The sequence below is a fragment of the Carcharodon carcharias genome, chromosome 3 (assembly GCF_017639515.1).
Source record: "Carcharodon carcharias isolate sCarCar2 chromosome 3, sCarCar2.pri, whole genome shotgun sequence".
NCBI classification, from domain to species: Eukaryota; Metazoa; Chordata; class Chondrichthyes; order Lamniformes; family Lamnidae; genus Carcharodon; species Carcharodon carcharias.
Window position 1 is genome coordinate 121,158,665 of NC_054469.1, and position 17,537 is coordinate 121,176,201.

Consider the following 17,537-nt stretch of genomic DNA (forward strand, 5'->3'; position numbering starts at 1 on the left):
TTTCTAGCTCTCGGGTAGAAGAACTCAACATGAATGGACTGTGTCTATCTCTTCGTGTGTCTGTAACAAAGCATGACTGTTTGCAGTGTTTTGCTTGGAGTGTGATATCTGGAATGTGATAGACATGATCAATAATGAGTATTATACATGTATGATAGATTATCAGTGGGTTTTATATCATGGTGTCACTAAGTGATTTGTTGGAAATTGGAGTTATTTAACCACCATATTCCTATCTGAATTCAACTGAATGATACAGCAGGCAGAATACATGTTGTATGATCTATCTCCTAATTTAAGAAGCATACTGCTGAAAGATCTGGGAAGGTCATCTTCAAAGTTATTACTTAATCTTTGATAATTATAATTTTCAATGTATTCTGTTTCCTGTATGATATTCAGAGCTGCAGCCACTTCCATATGGGAGTCCTATCAGAGGAAAGGGCAGATTGTGATGGTTTTAAATTGGCATTGCATGGTGTTTGGCAGAAATTATTCACCTAAATGGTCTTAGTCTTAGTGTAGAGATTGTCATCCTTCTCTGACAGGTTAACATTCTATTTTCAATTGGCTAAAATTACAGTGAGCTATTTGCTTTATATTCTTGTAATACATTAAAACAAATTGTTTAATGCCCCCATTAAATAGCAGACACAATAATGTAATGAGTATTTATATGCTAATATCACAAACAGTAATTTCTAAGCTACAGTCATGCAATAGGTTCAATAGCAACATTTATCCAGTTGATAGAGCAAAGTATAGTAATTGAATATCTATGCAAATTTGAATGTATGCATTCTTGGTTGGATGAAGGGTTATTAAAATGACAAAGAATATACTCCACTGCTCTCTGCATGAACAAGAGGGACACATTTTTTTATTCTCATTATGTAAAAGCGGTCCTGACTAGTCAATGAAACTGCTTTGGATAGTACTGCTATATATATTCAACGGTTGTTTCGTGGCACACTGCAGTTAATCATACGATGCAACAAAGCATACTTTAGATAACATTAGTGTTGGCTGTTATGGCTCATTCCCCTTCACATGACTTTCTTACATAAGTGATCGACTGACTATTGGAACAATATGCTCAGAGCAGGTATGAACAACAACATCTGGAGTCATGGAAAACACATTTACTGTCTCCAGGTGGATCATTTATTGTCAGTTTCCTATTTCCAATTCAGATCTTAAACTAAATTACTTGTTAAGGAAAATAGACACAATTTTGGGGGCCCAAATTGAGACAAGAACAGATCTCCAATGTCACAGATAATATATCCTCCAATATAATAGGGTTCCCCGACCTAGTATTTTGCATACCATCTGCCTCCATATGCGACAGATCATTCTCCGCCATTTCCTCCTGCATGCTGCCGCCACCAAACACATTGTCCCATGCCTTCACTGTCAGCATTCTGAAGGAAATGTTCGTTCACTCCATGACACCCTGGCCCACTCCTCAGACACCCACAACACCCCTTCCCTTCAGCACCTTACCATGCAAGCTAGGAGATGCAACATCTGCCTTGTTACCGCCTCCCTTTTTACCATCCAAGACCCCAAACACTCTTTCCAAGTGAAACAAAAATTTACTTGTACTTCTTTCAATTTAGAATACTGTATTCGTTATTCATGATGTGGCCTCCCCTAAACTGGGGAGATCAAATGTTGACTGGGTAACCACTTTGCGAAACACCTCCATTCAGTCAATAAGCATGATCCTGAGCTTCCTGTCGCTTGTCATTTCAGTTCTCCACCTCGCTCCCACTCTGATCTTTGTCCTTCGTCTGCAACAGTGTTCCAGTAAAGCTCAATGCAAGCTCGAGAAACTGCATCTCTTTCAATTTGGCATTCTATAGCATTCTGGACTCAACAATTTTAGATCATAACTTCTGCCTCCATTTTGTTTTTTTAAAAAGGGAAGGGGTGATGTGGGTGTCTGAGGAGTGGGCCAGGGTGTCATGGAGTGAACAAACATTTCCTTCAGAATGCTGACAGTGGAGGCATGGGAAGATGTGTTTGGTGGTGGCAACATACAGGAGGAAATGGCAGAGAATGATCTGTCGCATATTGAGGCAGGTGGTATGCAAAATGCTAGGTCGGGAATCCTGTTAAATTGGAGGATATATTATCTGTTATTCAGCCATTCACACCCTACTTGGACACATCCATTATTTCTTTACCCATTCCAATTTTGTTATTTAATCCATCCTGCCCTCCATCCTTCTCTTTTGCTAAAAACAACCTACATTTCTGTCTTTCCTCAGTTTTGATGAAGAGTCATCATCAACATAAAATATTAACTCTATTTCTCTCCACAGATGCTGTCTGGCCTGCTGATTATTTCCGGCATTTTCTGTTTTTATTTCAAAATTCCAATATCTGCAGTACATTGCTTTTGTTCCACACAGTAATGCTTGGTCCATTGGAGGCCTGCCTGAAAATCTGCAGTCACTATCATTGATCATGGAGGTGTCTGACATCAACTTAGCATAGGGCTTTCCACAGAGTTTGCAGCATGGAAGTGATGACTAACTCAATGAGAATATTTGCGGACCCAACCATGGGCAGAATTTTCCAGTCGGCGTGTGGGGGCGGGCCTGACACTCCAACTCGTAAAATGACATGCGATGACGTCGGGCATTTGTCCAACATCCTCGCGCAACATTGCGATATGTTGTTCGGCGGGGATGCACCAGAGTCAGCTGCGCACCCACCAAAATGTTAAGGGCCTATTAAGGCCATTAAGAAATTAATTAAAGTACTTAAGAACGCTGCCCGTCCAACCTTAAGGTGGGCAGGCAGGTGAAAAGCCCAAGCAGCCTTCGCGTTTTTCAGGAAACCTCATCCACAGCAGGACGAGGTTTCCTGAAGGTTTTATAAAATAAATAAATACATTTTCCCACCTTTACAAACATGTCCCAACTCATGTGACACAGTCACATGAGGGGACATGTTTGACTAAATTTTTAAATCGATTCTTTAATTATTTTCATATCCATTCAATCTCCCTGAGGCAGCTCCATGCCTCAGGGAGATTGCAGCTCTCTTTCACAACGTTTAATCTGATGTTTGATGTCTCAGCTTCAAGTGTAACACAAGCAGAATTGCTGCCCAATTTCTGAATGTTTAGTAGACGCTCAGGCTGAAGTCATGCAAGCTCAGCTTGTTGCCATGCAAAATCAGAAAGCTACCATTATGGTAGCAGATATGAATGCTCAAAGGGGTTTTCAGGGTCTCACAGCTGTCCCGCAATCTGTGCTCCAGAAAATTGCTAGGATTCCCAGAGGAATGGTAGTAGCTCGCTGGAGCAAGAGCCTACTGTCTGGTCATATAGGGTGACAGCATTCATATTCTCACCATTGCCCATCAGCCAGCGAGTCCAAACTGCTGCCTCCCATGCTCAGGTAGTGCAGTCCAAAACCGGACCTTCAAGGCCCAGAGCTGCTCAAGGGCATCCTGTTAAGCTATCTTTATCTCCTCCAATGAAAGTCGGCAGCCTTCCACCAGCCGTGCCAAAGCCATTGGGTTACCAATGCACAGGGAACTAAGCCAGGTAAGGTACCCCACAAGTCAAACACTAAGGGAATACACAAAAATGATTAGTTGACTTTTGCACAAAACATTGAATGGTTTGTTTGATTGTTGGTTTGGAATATTTGTTTTATGGTGGCCTTTATTTTAGCATTGTGGCCAAGAAGATGCTATGATGGTCAATAACTGAGGGCAGATAAGGTGTGGGACTGCAGTTGAATGAAGAATTGGGATTGGATTCACTAGTACTGCAGTGAATGTAGTATTCATGAACTGATCACATCCAGAAAGAGGATGTGCTAGCTGCCCTCTCATTCCTTCCCTTTTTCTTCTTCTCCTACCATTCCTTCATTTTCTCCCTCCTTATACCTTGTTGCTGTATACTTGGTGGCAAGGGCTGTACCCTCATGATGGTGAGGTTGTGTAGAATGAAGTAGACCATAACAACTTGTGACACATGCTCTGGACAGTACTGCAGGGGCTCCTTCAGAACAGTCTAGGCAACAAACAGATTGCTTAAGCATCTCAGCAATCCACTCAATGGTATTTCATCAAGGCTCTTTGACAGCACTATTAAAACCCTCAATCTCTACCACCTAGAAGAAAAGGTGCAGCAGTTGCAAGGGAACACCATCTTTTGCAAGTTCCCCTCTGAGCCACACACCATCGTGACTTTGAACTATATCAACATTCCCTCACTGTCGCTGGGTCAAAATGCTGGAACTCGCTCCATAATCGTACGTGGGTGTACCGACACCACATGGCCTGCAGCAGTTCAAGGTGGCTCACCACCTCCTTCTCAAGGGCAATAAGGGATGGGCAATAAATGTTGGCCTAGCCAGCAATGCCCATATCCCTAAAAGAATAACTTTAAAAAAACAATTCAGTGGCAGCAAGATCTCGTCATATACATGCTGACTAAGTGTGCATGGGTTGTGCACCAGAGTCATGAAACAGGACTCATGAGCCAGGTGGTCAGCCCTTGTTACCCAATAGTCACCTTTAGGTTTCTCGTAGTGGGTCAAATGCTGATGGTACAGTGGATTGGCATAGTATGAAGGTATCATGACAGCTGCCAGGATCGCGGACATTGACTTGCATGATGCTTTGACCATGGTGGCATACGAACTGCACTGTAGAATTCTTTTTCGGTTGTCAAACATCTCTGAATTTAGATGTGACATCCATGAAGCAAGCAGTAAATGTGCCCTGGATTATAGGAAAGCCCTGTAGTTCTGGCAAAGCCCTGAGTACACTCATCCAGCTTCTCATTTATGCAGCTTTTGGCATACAGTATGAAAGTCGCTTCCTTTATACAACGGTAGAAGGCGAACTGCAAAATGTTGAAGATGTCACCAGCTCAAGGCTGGAAACAGCCTGGTGCAGAGAAGTTCATGGCCACAGTCACCTTCATAGTCACTGGCAATGCCATCCTCACCTTGCTATGAGGCTATGGGTCTCCTTGCTACAAGTGGCCTCTCTTTAGTGAAATGGAGGGTGAATTGCTTCTGGAACACCCTGGGTGGATATTGCTGGGTTTATTTTTACACTCTGCTTTGAACAAGGGTGTAACATTTGCAATTCTCCAATCCTTTGGCACTACCATGAGTTTTGTTTAAGTCAAGCAAAATAACTCCTTTAGACAGGAAAAATAGTATGTTCATTATTTTGTACAGTGTATGCAAAGACAAGTTGTACTGATAAATGCATCCAATTATAACTGTCACCGTATGCTCACTTTCACTGTGAAATAAAGCTCAAGCATTCATATCTTGCATTGTTTTACTAAGCGTTTTCTCCGTCTTTGAAAACATCGCAGAGGCAAATTCGAGCACTTTCGATGAACACAAATATCCAGTACCAATCACAAAGGGATATGATTTTTACACACCTTGGTGATCAGCTAATATTTAAGTAGATATTGGGTAGCAAGAGTCTACAGCAGCATGAGAGGGCCATTGCATCAATTGGAGGGGAAGATTGAGGCCACTGAGCACAAAAGTTATCTGTGACAAATCTGAATTTGTGACATTAAGATGCGCAAATTTGGTTCATTTTTGTAGTGGGTGAACAAAAATTTAAATCTCTTTGAGCTTATGTTTCAGTTTGCCACTCAACCCTAAACTGACTGGAATTAGCAATTCAAGCCCTTATAATTTAATTATGGTACTGCGACTCCTTTAACACGGTGGATGACCAAAATGGTGCAAATTGAACTGTCTTATTAAAATTACCGGCAGTTGTAATCTAAAAAGATACACAATGATGCCTGTTCTACATTTCACAATGTTGAGAAGGGGTTGAAGTAGAAGATAATGTGCTGAGCTTTAATTGGTGCAATGAGAATACAGGAAGAAGTGTCACATCGTGTAGTTACAGCTTAGGAGGAGTAACTAGATGAGCAGTGACATATCACAGATTGATAAAATCGAAAGAAACAAGTAAGATTATGACTGTTGGATGCTAGAAGCAAGAGAAAAATCATTCATCACAAATAAGTTTTTTTGTAAGTCCTATTCACAAGTGCAAGAAAGTTGCTAAAAATGAGCCTCCCTAGCTATGAATGCTTTGGACTGATTTGGATATTCTAAAATGTTTAAATTAGTTTATGGTAAAAGAAATATTTGGCACAAAAGGAGAAACTGAGCTTTTTGGAGGAAGGTGCAGCGTTGGAAGAGTTCTGTTTGGGGTCAGAGGAAATAATGAGGCCAAGAGTACAATTGTTTGACAAAAAGAAACAAAAAAGTAAGGAATGTAACAAATGTCAGACTTGTGACAGATGAAAGGAGTTTAATTTTCCCCACCCTGAAGAGATGGAGCTAGAGGCTGGGGTGAAGGGGGGTGATGGTGGGGGGAGATTGGGAAATAGTGGGGAGTTGCATCAGGTGGACATTCCGGCCCCTGGGAGAACTATCCTGCAGGGCAATCAGGGTAGAAAGTCAGCAACCCGCTTCAAAGAGGCATGCAGCCAATTATGCCAGTTAAGGGCCCAAATAGGGACAATTTTTCAATGGAGAGGAGATATTCCCGCTGTCAAAGCAGCAGAACACCACATACAACACCACCAGCACTCTAGTAGCAGGCCAGGTGGCCATTGGACCCAATAAAAATGCTGCAAGACAAAAGGCTGCCACTGTGGCAGAAACCAGGTTTGTGTGGGCCTCTTCAATCTAACATTTGCAGAAGGCATCAAAGAATGCACCCATGACGTTGTGCTCTTGCACTGGTCTACTGTCTTTAGCAACATCCACAGCTCACAATGGAGCTATTGAGTGGGCAGCCCTGAGGGTCCTCTAATTGGACCGCCAACTTCCCTGGTCTGTCTACCATTCTTAATTGGGTGGGGCTCCTAAAGGCAGCTTCTTAATTGGCTAGCTCTTGGAAGAGCACACCTGACATTCTATAATGGTCATTTGTGGGTTGCTGATCCATAATTGAGACCAATGTTAGGATCGCAAACCAACCTGAAAACCCAGCCAAGGAATGTGAAGAATGGAAAGAAACAAGATTCTTATTGTTTCACTTAAGGTTTGGAGGAGATCAAGATTTAATGATTCAACCATTGTGCTGCACCTAGAATGAAAGTTATGTGCACAGAGAACCAAAGATCTGAATGAAGTTGAATATAGAATGAAATCAGCAGCATCAAATGAACGGATAGGGCTCTCTACTTGTAAATATAATGCTGATCTGTCCATGGTGCAGTGGTGCTATTCACCTTGGTTGATAGGAACAGATAAGAAATGTCACCCATGGGATAACCTCTAAGTATGTGACACATACTGAAGCACTTTAATTACACCTAAGTTGTGCATCTGTCACATAACACTCTGAAGCTATCCCATCTGTCTTCCTAATAAACAGCCTGTTCTTTATACGCTAACCATCAGCAAGCTGATGTCACTCTCCTTCTCATTCTAAATGCCAGGAAAAATTAGAGTGCATGGGAACACTAATGAATCTGCACAAAAAGCCCATGTTTAATCTTTACCTTCTGTTCTCCCTACAGAAGCACGCAAAATTAACAAGTGGATTGGCCTGGTGAAAAATGCTTCGCTCATTCCTGCACCAATACCCAGCACCCTGTACTTGGTAACAATCCAAACAAAATGAAATCTATGTACCTAGACATAATCATCTTTAGAGACCATTACTAGATTAAGCCTGGGATAAAAACTAGCATGCATTTACCAAAATTCAAGGGAGCCAATGTTATGTGCATGAGTAATCTTTCAATTCAATTTAGCCAAGTGATTATTTTGCAGCTAGCACTATCATTTTACTATTTCATTTCAGCAGATGATATGTTGTGACCTAGATAGCTGCACTGCTGTGCAAATAGACTTGTTGATTTGATGCTTCAGCCATTATTTTCATTTCCTATATTTCAGTTGTATCCAGGAATGACAGGACATAAGTTGTCTTCTGAAAGTATTTCATTTATTATCTGTTTTTCTAAGGAAGCAAGTTTTGCTCTAGCATGTTCATAGTTCCATATTCATTTTTAGCCTAAATATTCACCAAACACTCCGTGAGACATCCACTATTACTGGATATATTTATCATTAAAAATTATTGCTCCTATTAATTTAGCATTTGAAACAGTAAAGCTCAAAGATTTATATTCATAATTACATTATTGACAAAATGATTTATTTGGAACAGATTGCCCATCTTAAAAATGGAAACTATTGCCTGTGAAATAAACAATATTTGGAAACAGTAAAAACTGTTTTAACAACAGAACATCAACTCTCTTTTCCATACAATATAGATTACAAGGTCATATAAGATTATCTATATGGCTGGACGCTACTAATAATGTCAAAGCCTGAGGAATTTCAACACTGTCATACTTCTTTGATGTTCGAGAAGTTGATATAATCAGTCAGCAAGGCAATCTAAGCGTTTCACAAGTCAATTCTTCTGGGGTTTCAGAGTCATTACTGAAAATTGTATGGCCCTTTCAACTAGTTCCAGTACATTTCAATTGGGTGCATACACCCTGGGGCTTTGTATGGATGTACAAGAACAAAAATGTGGTACAGTCACTAATATTCAGTCAAAAAATTCTGTAAATTTAGATTCCTTTCACAAACTGAGCATAATAAATTTATGCAACATTGTTCTGGAAGATGATTGTTCCAACTGGCATATGTCAAGTGCAGAAATAATGGTTGATGCATCGTGCAGTGTTTGGGACCTTAGATTCCTGCCATTTACATGGAATTTTAAAAAACTGTAAACTTCAATAATTGTGTTACATCCTACAAATTTTAAAGCCTGCAATGTTATACATGCTTAAAAAAGAATGTGTGGATATACATAACCTGGCTCAGCAATAGAACTTTATCTTAAAAATCACATGTGCATTATTGATTTCTGCTTCCCTGGATACACACCTATTTTTCAGAATATATTTATAATGATTGCCATTGCTGAAGGAGGCAACTTCCTGAACACGGAGTCCAGTCAGTTATGCCCAACAAAGGCCAATGGGGGTGGTCAATTAGCTCAGTTGGCTGAACAGCTGGTTTGTGATGCAGAGTGACACCAACAGCATGGGTTCAAATTCCCATTTTGGCTGGGTATGGAGGCCCTGCATTCTCAACCTCAGCCCTCAGCTGAGGCGTGTGACCCTCAGATTAAACAAACCACCAGCCATCTCTCTCTGATGAGAAAGCAGCCTATGGTCCTCTGGGACTACAGCAAATTTCACTTCATTCATTCCCTGTACAATTGTAGTTTCATATATTTCCAACATTAAATTTAAACTGAGCACAAGCAGCTAAAATAATAAACTCTCTCCATCTCTATTTACAGAAAAATGGGAAATGTTTCCATTTATTCTGCAATATAACCTTTATGGAAACACTTTCTACAACATCTTAAATTTCATCTTAAATTTTCCACACAACATTTTTATCCTACTCTTTTATAAATATTATATTTCAATTTTATTTTATTCTTGATTTAGTGACCCGTGACATTGTTAAATTAATTTAATTCAATATTTTCCATCATTTTCATTATTGATCTGTTTTTGCTCAATTTATTGCAGTTTAGCCAGTCACTGATAATGATCAAATTCAATTTATGCTGACTCATTTGCAATTTTGTTACTCATCTAATTTAGGGTTGCAATTGAATCTGGTGATTGAAGAATTTCTCTCTTCCCTCCTTTAAAAATTTGCATCAACTCAGTGACCATAGTTTAGGAGATATCTGATCCAAATTTGCATGATAAACAATCCCCTGTATAATATCAATCTCCATGAGCCTTAATTCCTACATTAAAACATAGTGAAATTTGTCAATGACCTATGTTTTAATATGGCTTGAATTTGATTACATTTACTATGAATAAGTTAATTAAATTTAATTTATTTTAGGTATTTAGTTAGTCTTGCTATTTGTCAATGGATAAAACTCAGTAATTATTACTTTAAAGACTTTCTGTTCATTATATTCCACCTTTGATGCCATAGTCCCGAAAAAAATCATTATTCTCTCTCACCTTAGCCATTTACCCAGTACAACCCTGGAAAGTACTGAAGATCAGAGGGACCTTGGTGTGCATATCCACAGATCCCTGAAGGTAGCAGGGCAAGTAGATAAAGTGGTTAAGAAGGCAAATGGGATACTTGCCTTTATTAGCCGAGGCACAGAATACAAGAGCAGGGAGGTTATGCTGGAACTGTATAAAATGCTGGTTAGGTCACAACTTGAGTACTGCGTGCAGTTCTGGTCACCACATTATAGGGAGGATGTGATTGCACTGGTGAGGGTGCAGAGGAAATTTACCAGGATGCTGCCTGGACTGGAGGGTCTGAGCTATGAGGAAAGATTGGATAAGGCTAAGGTTATTTTCCTTGGAGCAGCAAAGGTTGAAAGGGGACCTGATAGAGGTGTATAAGATTATGAGGGACATAGATAGGGTGGATTGGAAGGCACTTTTTCCATTAGTAGAGGGGTCAATAACCAGGGGGCATAGATTTAAGGTAACAGGTAGAAGGCTAAGAGGAGAGTTGAGGAGAATTTTTTTCACCCAGAGGGTGTTGGGAGTCTGGAACTTACTGCCTGAAAGTGTGGTTGAGTCAGAAACTCTTGTAACATTTAAGAAGTATTTAGATTTTCACTTGCATTGCCATAGCCTCCAGGGCTATGAGCCAAATGCTGGAAAATGGAATTAGTGTAGTCCGATCTTTGTTGACCAGTGTAGACATGATGGGCCGAATAGCCTCCTTCTGTGCTGTAAACATCTATGAGTCTATAATTCTTAACTCCATTCCCTTGACAACTTGAATGGAAAATCTGGTTTAGCCATTCACCACCAGATCTGGCTGGATCATGTAAAACAGTATCGAGTCTGGCTATAGTCTGCTAAAACCGTTCACTATTCCAGGATCATCCTGGAGTGCAAAGATAACCCAAGGCTTCTTTTCTCTACTGCAAACCATCTTGGTAAATCCCACATCCTATCTCCTCCACCTCACCTCCAACAATAAGTGAGGTGCTCATGGACTTCTTTATCACTAAGATTAACACAATCCAATCAGCTACTTCTGCCACTTCCCTCCCTTCCCCTAACCCACAGGGCCAAACTGCCTCTAAACCTCCCTCCTGTCCCAGCGCTGAATGCTCATTTTTCACCAGTTTCTCTCCTAACTCCCCTCACACCCACTCCGAGCTCATCTTGACACACCTTGGGCTCCTTTAGCTCTATTCCCACTGAACTGCTGACCACCCAATTTCCCTTCCTGGTCCCAATGTTAGCAAATATTGTCAGTAAAATGAAAGTCAGGAGCCTTCCGCCAGTCATGCTGTAGCCACTGGGGTGCTTAGGAACACTAGACCAGGGTAGAGCACCCACAAGGCAGGCACTAATAGAAAGCATGAGAGAATTTGTTCAGTTTTGTATGGAATATTGAATATTTTTGTTAAGGTTTGTGTGGAATGTTTGTTTTGTGGTGGCTTTTATTTTGGGAATGCGGCCAAGGGGGTAATGTGTTGGTACAAAATTGCAGGAAGGTAAGCTGTGAGGCTGTTGGACAATGTTGATCCGGAGTTGTACTCAGGGGAACAAGACTCAGTGTCTCATGGACAGCTCATCCAGAACATGGATGTGCCAGCTGTCTCCACTTCCTCTTCCTTCACCTCCTGAGGTAGCCATCAAATCCATGGTGGCAAGAGCTGTGCCCTCATGATGGCCATGCTGAGGAAGATACATCAGACCACCACAAATCAGGATGTCTGCTCCAGCAAGTACTGCAGGACACCTGCAGCATGGTTGAGGCAGCGGAACCTATGTTTCAGAACCCCAATCATCTACTCGATGATGTTCCATATAGTGACATGGCTTTCATTATGTGCATGCTGACCACGGTATGGTTAGGTTGCAAAAGTGAGTTATTAGTCAGTTGTAGAATGGATAGCCCTTGTTACCTAGAAGCCACCCTCTGGTTTGACATGGCGACTGAAAGATTGTTGGATAATCAAGTGGACTAGTGCAGAATAAACGCATTGTTACTGCCGCCAAGATAGTGGATATTCACAAGCATGATGTTCTGGGGATGGTTGCACATTGTGTAAGTGATAACCTTTGCAGGAGGGATACCTCTCAGCGTTAAAATACTGTGCCCGCAGAGCCATGTGTATGCAGTTAATGGTACCCTGCACCATGGGGAAGACAATATTCCTATGTTCAGAGAGAACCCAATGAAGTCCTCTCTCCTGGCATACAGAGCCTCTGTCACTTCTTTGATGCAGCAGTGGACCGCAAACTGGAAGATGTTAGATATGTCTCCTGTTGCAGTCGGAAACATAGCCACTTGCAGCATTAGCCTCATACAGATCCGAGGCTGTAGGTCTGGCTCCAAGAGGTGGCAGAACTTGATGATCACCTCCTTCATGAATTTCAGATGCCAAACACACTGCTCCTGGTTTAGTTGGAGGCAGAAAGTGTTCTTAGAAGAACCTAGGTAGATAAGGCCTCCCGCTGTGAGCCCTTCCCCTCCTCCTATTCCTCCCTCTGCAAACTGCTTCTCTTCTTATTTTCTGCCTCTGCACTATCTTCCTCTCATGACTGGGAGCAAGACTACCTGGAGCCATTGAACACCTTTGCCACTCCCTGTATACTTCACCAGCTAAAAGCAGCACCTATAGCACCAAAACTACTAATATTACAAAGTCAAATTTTAACTTCTCATTAAAATCCCACAGGAGCATGTTCATATTATTTTAGTTTGATGGTGTGAAGAACAAGTAATTGTTCCTTTGATCATGGTTGAGTGACAGAATTATCTTCAAAGGGAGAAATAAAATGAGTGGAAAAAAAAATGAAGAAAATGAGTTTTTTTCAGTGGACAGCAGTTCTGGTGTAATGCTTTAAACTCCATTGCCATTTAGAGGCTCATGTATTTCGCACGTAGCGTCCCTTCACAAAAGCTATACTTCAGAATCGTATAATATGTAGGAAAGACAAGAAGACACATCTGATTCATCCAAAAAAACAGGCCCCTTCCAAATAATTTCAAAATAGGCTGAAAGTAGAATTTTGCAAAGGATAGAGCAGCCCTTGTTGACAGCTCCCAGATCTCTAATAAAGATGTTAGGCTGCTAATTATTTGTCCTATTTTTGTTTCTGCTCATGCTCCAGACGTCAGGAAAATTGCAATGCTACTCTGCTGTTCAAAAAAGGAGAGAGGGATAAACCTGGCAACTACAAGCCAGTCAAGCTAATGGTGGTGGGAAACTTGAGCCCGAATTTTCCAGGCCCATTGGCAACAGAGTTGAGGGGCACAAAGGCTGAAAAAATGATGTGGGAAAGTGTCAGAAGGGTGCCTGACGTCTTCCTCTGCCATGCCATTTTGCCAGCAGTGGGGAAGGTTGCAAACTACCCAACCGCTGGGAGCAAAATTGAGACATTTAAGTGGCCAATTAAAGGGCCTCTTCCCACCTCCACTGGCATTTTGCCAGCGGTGTGGACAAATATCCAGGCTGCTTCTGTATCAATGGCTGCCCTCAGTGATCTATCCATCCCCCTCTCCAGGTCCTGCCTGACAGGCCCAGTTACCCTCAGACTCCGCTTACCTGAATTTGAGGGCACGTGGCCATCGATGTGCTGTCATCCTCCAGCTGCAGTCACTGATAGCAGTGGTACTGTTGAGGCTACTAAGCTGCTGGCCCACTGATTAGTTTGGCAGCTTTTGGGGTCAGGCAATCATCTTCAATAACCACCACCAGAAAATTACGGTTCTGAATCCCAATGCCTGCTGACCCCAGAAATGGGACACCCACTACCTCCCCAAGATTCTGCCCTTCTGAGTCACTGATCCATGACAAAATTAATTGGCACTTGGAAAAATATGAATTAATCAAAAAAGGTAGGCTGCATTCTAAAGAAATTGCGAGAGTTCATGAGTGTAGGACAGTTGATGCACATTTAAAGGTATTCGATAAAGTACCATATAATAGGCATTTGCAAAATTGAAGCCATAGGATTAAAGCAGAAGTTGTGGCATTGATAAGAAATTAGCTAAGGAACAAAATCCAGAATTAAGTGATGAATGGTTGTTTTTCAGAGTGGAGGGAAGTATGCAATGGTGTCTATCAGGATTCCTTGTTGGGACAAAACAAAAACAGAATTACCTGGAAAAACTCAGCAGGTCTGGCAGCATCGGCGGAGAAGAAAAGAGTTGACGTTTCGAGTCCTCATGACCCTTCGACAGAACAGAAGGGTCATGAGGACTCGAAACGTCAACTCTTTTCTTCTCCGCCGATGCTGCCAGACCTGCTGAGTTTTTCCAGGTAATTCTGTTTTTGTTTTGGATTTCCAGCAACTGCAGTTTTTTGTTTTTAATTCCTCGTTGGGACCACTGCTTTCCTTGATAGCTTTATCTAAATTGTCTAGGTTTGAATATATGATTTCAAAGTTTACATGAAACTCAGAAATGTATCAAGCAGTAAGAAGGATAGCAACAGATTTCAGAAGGAAACAAAATGGTGAACGACATAGAAACATGGGGCAGAATTTTATGGCAGCAGGATTTTACGTTCCCGCTGTCATCAATGGCATTTATAACGGCCCACTGCACTTTACGGCCCTGTCCTCACCGAAACAGGCCGTAAAAGTCTGCCCATGGTAGATTAAATTTGACAGAGAAAAGGATGAAGTCATTCATTTGGCTAGGAAAAATATAGAGAGGCAATATCTTAAAAATGGTACAATATTAAAGGGAGTGTAAGAATAGAAAGACACCTAGCAATCTGTGTAAAGAAATCCTTGAAGGTGGCAGAACAAGTTGGGAAGGCTGTCATGTGGGATCTGTTGCTTTTACAGACAGAGACATAGGACTGATTTTCATGTCGGAAGTGGGAATTGGCAGTTGGGACTAATCCTGCCTCTGTCTCAAGACTGCCAGAGGCTGGCCAGAGGCAGAAATGGAGGCAGAGTCCAGAGCAGGCAAGTTAAAAGACTCATTTCTGCTCCCAAAAATCCTTGGCCCAATGCTCCCAATGCAGCTTTATGAACAGAATTCAGAAGCCTTATTATAACATGAAGATGTTGAACCGCCTATGAAACTCCAAGTAAACAGATTCTTCAAACCAACTCTGTAAACAAAGTGAAGCAGTTGTAAAATGATTAGGTAGTTGTATTGCAGCCAAGAACCCATAAACATCCCTAAGTAAACAAACGAACTTCAGAACTACTACCTCAATAGGTCTCTAGACTGAGCACATAAAAACATTGGAAAAGAAAAAAACATTTACACGTTGTTATCATACTAGGCTATCCTTTCAATAGTGTTAATTGTACTCTATCTTTTCATTGATTAGACAAACTTTTTTAACTCATCTCAACACTTTTTCACATTTACAATGTTGAACCTTTGCTTGGCAGCTTGATAAGTATATAATGGTATCTAATCAAGTTGGCAGAAGTAACAGTCTGGCAATCACAATGGCTGACAGGAAAATGATGCGGAATGACATCAGGAGGAACCCCTGACGTCATCCCGGTCCCTTTAAATTTTTAGGAAGGCTGATGGACAGCGAAATCAGCTTTCCGCTCATTGACCTGTCAATGCCCAATTAAGGCCATTGACAGGCTAATTAAGATCATTAAAGACCTGCCCGTCCAACCTTAAGGCTGGCGGGCAGGCCAGGAGCCCCAGCGGGCTTCTGATAATACATGAAACCTCATTCACTGGCGGGATGAGGTTTCATGTCCGTTTTTAAAAAGTTTAATAAAGTTTATGTCGTTTTTATTAACATGTCCCATCTCGTGTGACATTGTCACATGAGGGGGACATGTTAATAATATTTTTATTTTTCTATTTTTTAACTTTTGCGCACTGTCACTAATCTCCCTGAGACAACACTTTGACAGCTGGGGATTCCCTCCCAGCCCCCCACATAGGAAGCGCACAGCGCTTCCTGTCAGGCAGGCCGCTGGGTTGGCCTTAATTGGCCTGCCCACTCAAAATGGCGGTGGGCCCCGTTTCAGCGGTGATGGTCGGCTGTCTGCCCGCTGCCGAGCTGGTGGGGCCCACATGCCCATCTTGGGCAAAATTCTGCCCAATGGCTGGGATTTCTTGCTGAGTCAGGGTCCCCACAGGCAGGCTATTAATTGGCTTGAGACAGACCTTCCACCCCCATCTGGGAAGCCCTGCCTCCGACAGCTGCTGGCAAATCAAATGCTCTGGTCCCAGCAGCACCAATGGGTATGGTGTGGCATATTGGCACTGCATCCAGTCCCTTGTCAATTGCCACTGGAGCAGGATGCAAGGGTAAATGGGGGTCCGGTTGGGGGGTGGGGGGAATTGCTGGGGTCAGGCTGGGAGGCCTTCTGAGGGGGATAATGGAGGTGAGCAAGGCTGGGAAGGGGGGCACTGGGGCAAGAAGCTCCAATGCGCACAAGGGACCTGTAATGGAGATACTACCCTTGTCCTTCACCAACCCAAGCAGTGAAAGCTGCCAGGTTTCACATTTGGTGCAAGTCTCTGCCCACCACAGGTTAAATGCCAGCAGGGTAGGAAAGGCCTTAAGTGGCCATTAATTGGTCACTTAGGGCATCAATTGACCCATGCGCTGGGAGGCTGATCAATGCCTTCCCAGTTGCATGTAAAAATTGTGGTGGGGCGGGCAATTGGATGCTAGGAAATTGCTCATGGCATTGCGCTGAATTTCATGTTCCCCTATCTGCCAATCGCCCACCCCAAAGGGGAGCAAAATTCAGCCCATTGTTTACTGGGCATTTCCAATCACAGCACTGTCATGACTCACCTTAATGAACAGAGATATAACTCATGGTACAGCATTTCATGATGAACTGTAAAGGAGGTAAAACCATTTTACTTAACTTTGAAACATTTCCTGGTTCCAATCCGTGATTCACACCTTCATGCATCTAACGTAAAACCCGACAGCTGATAGCAGCCTCCTTCACGAAAATTAAAATTTACCTCTGGCGAGCTCTCAATGAGCCCACATCACTGTCAGTTTCCCCCTTAATAGGAGTGGGTGGGTTCTGAGGCCCACTCCCACCCAGCCCTCATGAAAATCGACAAGAGCAAGAATGGAGGTGGGGAGTCCCAGCGCGCTGCTAGGTGGATATTTTGTTTCCTGATCCTGCCTCTGTTTGGATCAGGATCATGAAAATCCAGCTCATAGATTACAAAAACAAGAATATTATGCTATACCTTTGTAAAACACTGGTTATGTCCCAGCTAGAGTATTGTACCCAATTCTGTGCACCACACTTTAGGCAGAATGTCAAGGTCTTAGACAAGGTACAGAGGAGATTTATTAGAGTGGTACCAGAAATGAAGGAATTTAGTTATGTATACAAATTATCAAAGGTGGGGCTGTGCTCCTTAGAGTACAGGAGATATAATAAATGTGTTCAAAATTAGAAATATTCAGATATAGTAATTAATGAGAAACTGCTTGAAGTGATATAAGAATCAATAACAAGAGGACACAGATTTAAG

At 42.0% G+C, this 17,537-nt stretch overlaps 1 protein-coding gene and 1 long non-coding RNA gene across 4 annotated transcripts in view; one reads left to right on the forward strand and one right to left on the reverse strand.

Moving 5' to 3' along the window:
* LOC121276154 overlaps positions 1 to 7,754 on the forward strand; it is a 42,331-nt gene extending 34,577 nt beyond the window's left edge. The window contains exon 3 of the long non-coding RNA XR_005942619.1: positions 7,553 to 7,754. This is a non-coding gene — a long non-coding RNA (uncharacterized LOC121276154). The remainder of the gene's footprint in view (positions 1 to 7,552) is intronic.
* Positions 1 to 17,537, reverse strand: part of thsd7aa (thrombospondin, type I, domain containing 7Aa) — a 537,669-nt gene that overhangs the window by 358,574 nt on the left and 161,558 nt on the right. The gene's annotated exons all lie outside the window — the stretch shown is intronic.